Below are 8,889 nucleotides of genomic sequence, written 5' to 3' on the forward strand. Positions count from 1 at the left end.
TGTGCCAGGCACCGTGCTGAGCATTGGGGCTACAAGTAATAAAAAGACATTCCATGCCCTCTAGGAGCTACTTGGGGCGGGACGGGGGTGGGGTGGAAGATGATATGGAAAATGAAGTTAGGTAGAAAGTTCTGAGCTCTCTATAAAGGAAGACTTTGGGAGGAATTTATTGTTCTACTCTACTATTGTTCAGTGGTATCTGACTCTTTGTGATCCCATTTGGGGTTTTCTTGGCAAATATATTGGAGTGGTTTGCCATTTCCTTCTCATTTTACAGATGAGGAAATGGAGGCAAACAGGGTTAAGCGACTTGCCCAAGGTCACATTGCTGGTATTTGGGGCTAGGTTTCAACTCATGTCCTCCTGACTCCAGGGCAGGCACTCCATCCACTGTGCCACCTAGCCACATACCCCCCCCCATCTATTTACTTTGGTTATATCTTGTATGAACCTAATTGTCAGCATATTATTTCCCACTTTACACTGTAAGGTCCTCAAGGGGAGGAACTATTTTCCTTTTTCCTTGGTGCTTAACACAGTGCCTGGCACATAGTAAGCACTTAATAAATGCTTGTAGATTTGTTCACTTGAATCTTTTGAAAGGAACATTAGATTTGTTACCTTGACTATTTTGAAAGGATCTATCCTTAGTGATGGGCCATGGATAAACCAGAACACCAATAATTCAGATATAATTAAGCATTAGCCTCTCCTATCACCACTCTGTCCACACCCACTTATCACAGTCTAATCTGCTAGTAAAATCAACTCCTTCCTCTCCCCTCCATATAAGAGAAAACAACAGCATTTACAGTGGCTTCAGTCTGGGCCAGAGTCTTGAGCATATCAGAGGTTCCCTCTGCTGATTCCTGATGGTAAGCTGAATGTCCAACATAATTTTTATGATGTTTTAAAAAGGAGATTTCTTCCTGGTTAAAAAAAAGGATCTGTCAAGGAATGATGGGAGGGGGACAGCTCTATGTGAGGGGGAAATCAGAGAAGCCCAGGGCATGGTTGAAAGGAAAGTAAGGAGTTCAGATAGGAACGGATGATAAATGACAAAAGCCAGTGAGATTGCTGTATTAGACTTCTTTTCATGTTAAATGACTTTTAAAATGTTAATAAAAGCTTTACTAATTTTTTTAAAGTCCACTATGGTCACTTCCTAATAACCACCCCAACAGAACTCTCCTTTATAGCAAAAAGGTACAGTCAAGTAAAACAAACCAACTCATTAGTCATGTGTCTAATAGCATATGCCTTTTTTCATGCCTTTTCAGAGTAGAAGAAGGAAGTTTTGTTGCCCCATCAGAATTCTAAATGTCTTCCAGCATTTTCTGCTGCCCCAGGAGGATAATGCCTCTCCCAAGAAAAGCTCATTACCAGAAATATCATCACAAAGATTGATTCAGCTTTGATAGTCAACACCTCCTCAACATCCTCAGCTGCCTCTTCTCTCTGATTGGAGGGTTGGAGCAATAGCTCACAGAACAGTGGATATTATGCTGTTCCTGGAGCCACAAGACTTGAGTTCAAATTCAGTCCCTGACACTTACTGGCTTTGTGACCCTGAGGAAGTCATTAACCTATTCCTGCATGATTTTCTGTAGAAACTGTAGAGTGGGGATAATAATAGCAATTCTCTCCTAGGACTGATATGAGGAACAAATGAGACAGTATTTGTAAAGAGCTCTGCAAGTATTAAATCACAATGGAAAAGCTAGCTACTGTTATTTATTTCACTGGCTATAAATCTCATAGTAGAGTTAGTAGGCTAAATATGTAGACAGTTTAATCACTTTTCTTTTAATTCAAATTGATATTCAGAACCATGTAGAAGAAGGTAATGATTTTATCAGAGAAAGCATTGGGTTTTTAATGGGAAGATGGGGTCAAATCTCCCCTCAAATGCTGTCTTTACCTCTGTATTTCTGGGAAAGGAACAATGACTAAAAATAAATTTGAGAAATTCAATAGATCAGGTGCATATTATAGAAAAGAAAATGAATATAGTAGCCATGGGTTCAAACAAATCCAAAGGTCTCCAACCATGGGGCCAGGATACTGGGGCAGCTAGGTGGCACAGTTGGAGAGAGTGCAGGCCTTGGAGTCAGGAAGATCTGAGTTCAAATGTGACCCCAGACACTTTCTGGTTGTGTTACCCTGAGCAAGTCACTTAACCCTGTTTGCCTTGGTTTCCTCATCTGTCCAATAAACAGGAGAAGGAAATGGAAAACCACTCTAGTAAACTGCATTAAGATGGGGGTAAAGCTAATGAGTTCCGTTTTGGATATACTCAGTTTAAGATGTCTACAGGAAATTCAGTTCAATATATCCAAAAGGCAGTTGTTGATAGGAGACTGGAACAGATCTGAGTTAGGAAAGAGAGGTTAGGACAGATTTGGGAAACATTTGCACAAATACGATAATTGAATCCAATGGAGTTGATAAGATCACCAAGCAAGATAGGATGAAGAGAGAAAAGAAAAGGGCTCAGGATAGAGCCTTGGGGAATACCCATGTCTAGCAGGTGCGCCCAGAATGAAGACCCACCAAAGGAGACTGAAAAGTAGTTAGGTTGGAAAAGAACAAGAAGAGAGCAGTGTCATGAAAACCTAATATGAGAGAGCATCCAGAAGGAGAAGGTGATCAGCAGCATCCAATGCCGTAGAGAGGTTAAGAAAGATGAGGATTTGAAAAAAACAAAACAAAACATAAGATTTGACAACTAAAAGAAGGGGGACTAGAAAGGGGAAAAGTATTTATATAGTGCCTACCATGATGCCACGCGCTATGCTAAGCACTTGACAAATATTTCATTTAATCCTCATAACAAGCCTATGAAGTAGGTGCTGATATCAATAACTTTGGGAGACATTACAGAGTGTTAGATAGTAGAGTGAAAGGGGAGAAGACAGAAGTGCCTTGTGTAGATAGATGGCTTTCTCAATAAGTTTAACCACAAAGAGGTAGACAAATAAAAGATGGAGAATTTGGTTTGGTGAGAGTTTTTAAGGATGTGAAGACATGGGTACATTTGTAGGTAGCAGGGAAGGAATGAGCAGAAAGAGAGAGAGTAAAGATAAAAGAGACAGTGGTGATAGTGGTGACAATCTTCAGGAAGTCAGAGGGGTTGGGATCAAAGGTGCTTCAGCAAGGAGAATGACCTCCTCTTTATCAGAGAGCAGAGTGAAGGAAATAGTGGGTGAAGATGTCTGAATGATGTGATTGGAGGAAGAAGGGATAAGGGGGAACTTAAAGTAAATGGCCTCAGTTATCTTTGGTGAAGTATGAGGTAATGTCTTCAACTGAGTGTAAGAATCGAGGAGGAGGTTTAGAAGATCCATTGTGGGGAATGAGATAGTTGGGTCAGTCAGGACCCCATCTGGGGTTTTCTTAGCAAGGATACTTGGAGTAGTTTGCCATTTCCTTTATTTTACAGATGAGGAACTGAGGCAAACAGAATTAAATGATTTACCCAGGGTCACACAGCTAGTAAGTGTCTGAGGCTGGATTTGAACTCATAAAGATGAATCCACCTAATTCCTAGCCCAGTGATTTATCCACTGTGCCACCTAGATGCCCTGGGGGGCTGGGATAGGGAATTGATTAGGGAGGAATGGAATATTTGCCTTGCAGCAGGGAGGTCCCAGTTAAGATTTAAAAACATAGCTGAAGAACTAGTCTAGAAACCACAAAGACCTGGGTTCAAGTCCTGCCCCTGACATATAATGTTTGTGTGACCCCAGGCACCTCATTTAGCCTTTTGGTACCCTAGGCAATTCTCCTGGACTATAATTGCTAACCTGCATTGATAGATGGAGCTTTCTCTCCCAGGAGATCCCAAAGTCAATTAAATCAATCACAAGTTTAGTTCCTAACCTTCTTCACTCAGCTTTTAAGTGTTTCAGGCAGAATTTGAACCCAGGTCTTTTTGACTCCAAGTCCAGTTCTCCAGCAACTACGTCTACCTGGGTAGGTGGAAATGGACCTACCTAGGCTCTCACAGATGCTCTGCCTAAGTGGAAAGGAAAGATTGCTTTAAGGCAGACAGTAAAATACTATTTTATTGACTTTTTAAAAGATAAAAATTGATTCTTTAAAGAATACACCCTCTTTAAATTAACAGATGGTATGTTAAAAAAAACTGTTTTCACTGAGTTTAAAATCAATACCATCCCAGTGACAATTTGTAATGCACTGCTTAATTGGTCAGCTGGCAAACGAGATGAGTTTCAACATATATAACTCACAGCACTTTCCAGCAGAGAAGGCCTAGAGGATTGTTTGCTTTATTTCAACACTTTGAGAACTTTGCAGGATTAATGAAGCACATTTGTATTTTGTAGTGCAACACTCCCCCTAGTGGAGCAATTGGTAATTCTACAAAAAGTTGGTTGTTTTTAATTCCTCTTAATTCATATGATATTGAGGTTTAGAAAAGACCTTAAATATTATCTAGTTCTCTTTCCTCATTTTGCAGATGAAAAAACTGAGCCTCATAGAGGTCAAGGAATTTGTCCTCATCACCTCTCACCTGGACTTTTGCATTAGTTTTTCTACTTGTTTTCCCATTTGTGGAAATGGGACTTCGCATCTCCCTACCCTCCAGTCCATTTTCCACACAGCTGCCAAAGAGATCTTCCTAAAGCACAGGTCTGATCACGTTGGTCCCCTATTATAGGATTCCCTGTTATCTCTAGGAGCAAAGACAAACTCCTCTGTTTTGCCTTGAAAGCCCTTTACAAACTGGGTCCAACCTACGTTAAGACACTTATTATACTTAATTTCTCTTCATTTACTGCATGGTTGAGCCAAACTGGCTTTGCATCTCTCATCTCCATGCCTGGGTACACACTGTCCCCCAAGCTTAGAAATCACTCCTTCATCTCTACCTTTTAGAATCCTTTAGCTATCTTTAAAGCTCAGTTTAAGTCACTTTCTATATGAGGCCTTTCCTGATTTCCTTAGCTGCTACTGCCTCCCCACATTACCTTGTATTTACATTTCATATATTTTGAACTTACATAAGTATGTATGTATGCATGTACATACACATGTATATTTTACATACATACACCTACACATGCTACTTCCCCAGACAAAATGTAAGCTTCTGAAGGGCATTATTATTTATTTTTGTCTTTGTTTTCACAGTGCCTAGCACATAGTAGGTACTTCATACATCTTTTTTTTTAATTTATCACTCTCAGGGTCACAAGGGTAGTAAATATTGAGGATAGGAATTCAAGCCCAAACAAAGATGATGAGATGGAGAAAAAGTAGGGAAAACCCTGAACCACAATAATATATGACCTGGGCTCAAGCTATTGTCCTTTGGAAGTATCACCTTGTCTGAGTTATTGAGAGAACAGAGAATGTTTATGGTCAAAACCCATGGAGCACTTGGAAAGGGGAGAGATGGAAAGCTGTCAAAAAAGCATAACCTAGAAGAAGAAAGATGTGGGGGAAAGAGTTCTGCAAAAATTAATCAACAGATCAAAAAAGTCTGATATTATCTGCCATATTCCATGCCTATGAACCTCTCTACTTTGGCAAAAAGGTTGGAGGAGGTGTTTTCTCATATTTCTTCTTTGGATCTTGGTCACTATAATTCCCAGAAATCAATTGTAATTGTTGTATTGTTTTTCTTTATTTATATTGTTGTAGTTATTGTGATACTGTTTTCCTAGAACTGCCTTACGTTACTTTGCATTTATTCATATAAGTCTTTCCAGGCTTCTTCAATATTTGTATTTATCATATTCATCAATTCTTACAGCACAGTAATATTCCATTACAATCATTTACCACAATTTGTTTAGCCATTCTCCAATTGAAAGCATCTGCTTTGTTTCTCATTCTTTTAGGCCACAAAAAGTGCTGCTATAAATATTTTGGTGTATATGGGGCTTTTCATTTTGTCATTGACCTCCCTGAGGGTATATGCCTAACAGTGAAATCTAGGGATCAAAGGGTATAGTCATTTTAAGTCACTTTCTTTGCATAATTCCAAGTTACTTTTCATAATGGTGTACAATCATGATAATGAATACACTGAACACAAAGTGTTCAGTGCCACAAAATAACAGAGTGATAAAGAGAGAAAATGAATTATAAAACAGAACTCAACTGTGATAGGGCCACTGTCTACAAGGATTTCCCCTTCTCCCTGCAATATGAATTAGGCTAGTTGTTTCTAGAAAGGGAATAAAGCTGTCCCTGGGACTTACTTGTTTGACCCAAAACACTAAGACTCAAATTGCACTTCCCTTGACCCAGCTTCCTGGTAGCCTCTGGTTGTGTTGACATGGCTTCCTGGTTACATAAAGTTATAAAAGGCCCACCCAGAGGGAGCCAGGGTCCTTCAGACACAACAGATGTTCCAAGATCATTCAAGTTACCATACTTTACCTGACGGATCAGACACACTTATATATGAAGGGGTAGGGGTAGGGTAGGGGTTGGGGAGTGGGGTACAATTTCTATCTAAGCTAAGTAGTGTCCTTATTGAGTATTCTTTCTAAGCCATAGCTAAGTAAACCTGTTTTTGTTAACTATTGAATGTTTATTTGTCTAATACTACTGAACCTAAATTGAACACAGTACCAGCTTGCCCATCACACCAATAAGTTTCTGCAAACAAGAAACACACTTAAAATTTTTTAAAAATGTAAGGAATTTAAATGAGGGTAATGGGGAAAGTTATTATGCTTCTGGTGAATTAAAAAGTAGAAGTATCAGTCATGATTTTGAATAAGACAACAGTAAAAATAAATATCACCAAGAGAAAAAAAAAGCATTATGCTTAAAGACAACATAGATAATGAATATTCATTTTCACTATCAATATTAAATTTATTGCACCAAATGCATAGTAACTAACTGCATAAAAATAAAACTAACTGAAGCGCAAAAAAAAAAAAAAAGACCATGATAGTAGCAGGAGCCCTCCCCCACCCCAACTTGGAGCATGCAAGCTCAGTGGTCATTCATGATGACCATGTGAAAGCTTAGGATGAGCCAGCTTCCAGTTATGTGTAACTCACTGAGAATCCCCTAACTGGCTGCTGAGCCAGAGTTGTACATTACTCTGGGGACCTGTTAAATGAAGAGAGAGTTTCTAGTTGGTGCCTCTTGTCTGCGGCTTTCCAGGTAATAAGATGCAATTCCATTAAGAAGTGAAAGACAGTTCTCTACATTGATAACATGGTAACTTCATATGGAGTATGGGCTTAACTGGGAGGATTTGTCACAGGGACCGTTGGCAGTTTTTGCCCTTTTGTGTTTGTTTTCTCCTGATTATAAATAAATGAATTTTCTGAGGGTCTTATGAGTTTGGAACATCCAGAGGCCTCATCAGAGGTCCCTGAATGGCAAAAATAGTGGTATCCAAATTGGCAATGACTGATAGCAGATGTAGCATTTAAATCTGAGAGAAAGGCCGCCAGAAAAAAAAAAAAAACAACAACCAAAAAACTTGACTGTTTAATCAAACAGTATGCAGTGACAGGCTGAAACGTGAAATGACTACCTCTAGGTCACAGTTAATGTGAGTACAATTAGGGCAATAATTGTACATGACTTTGACATTGTCCTCTAAGAACAAGAATAAATGTAGAAAGATAAAAAGAAGAAAATAGAATATTGGAAAAATAAATTTTATATGCCTATGATGATTACTAAATGGAAAACTGGACTATATTTTAAAGAATCAATCAAACATTTATTAAGCACCTACTATGTGTTAGGTGTTGAGGATACAAAAAGTCACTGGGGATACAAAAGGAATCACTGATAACATTTGTAAAAATTGATTATGTGCTAAGACTTAAAGGACTCATAAATAAATAAATTAGAAAATATTAAACACAACCTTTGCATGATAATCAATAAAAGATGTACATGCAAAAGATAGAGTCATGTAATCTGATCCCCACATTTTGCGGAAAAGAAAACTGAGGCCCAAAGAGGTTGTTATTTGTCCAAAGTCACACAGGCAGTAAGTGGTAGAACCAGGATTCTAACTTGGCTCTTATAAATCCAAGCTGAGCACTCTTTAGGGGAGTAGAATCTGAAAGTGTTATAAAAACAACAAACAAAAAGAGTTATATGTTAAAGATTTTTTTTCCAAATTATTTATTTATTTTTCATTTCCAACATTCACTTCCATAAGATTTTGAGTTCCAAATTTTCTCCCCATATCTCCCCTCTCCCCACCCCAAGACGGCGTGTAATTTGATATAGGCTCTACGTATACATTCATATTGAATCTATATTCACATTAGTCATGTTGTAAGGAAGAATTAGAACCAATGCGTGAAACCACAAGAAAGAAGAGACAAACAAAAAAAGAAAAAAAGAGAGAGCAAATAATACGCTTCAATCTGCATTCAGACTCCGTAGTTCTTTTTCTGAATGTGGATAGCGTTTTCCATTATGAGTCCTTTGGATTTTCTTAGATCCTTGCATTGCTAAGAAGAGCCAAGTCAATCACAGTTAATCATTGCACATTGTGGCTGTTACTGTGTACAATGTGTTAATGATTTTCAATGCAATATTATATGTAATTGGAAAAAAAATGAAACAACCTAAATGTTCACTAATAGGGGCATAGTTAAACAAATTGTAGTGTATGAATGTAATATAATACTCTGATGCAATTAAGACCACAAGTTTGAGGAATACAAACAAAATCTGATTAAAAGCTTTAAAACATAATGCAAAATTAAAAAAAGCAGAAAGAGAAGGATAGGACACATACTAACTTTACTCATATAAGAGGGAAAGTGAATGACAATGATTGGACAAAAAAATCCTCTGGATGATTTAGGGACAACTAAAAAATTGTTTTGATACTTTATATACTGAAATTTATTTGCATATAAT

The sequence above is a fragment of the Vombatus ursinus genome, unplaced genomic scaffold, assembly GCF_900497805.2.
Source record: "Vombatus ursinus unplaced genomic scaffold, bare-nosed wombat genome assembly UNPS02007344.1, whole genome shotgun sequence".
NCBI lineage: Eukaryota > Metazoa > Chordata > Mammalia > Diprotodontia > Vombatidae > Vombatus > Vombatus ursinus.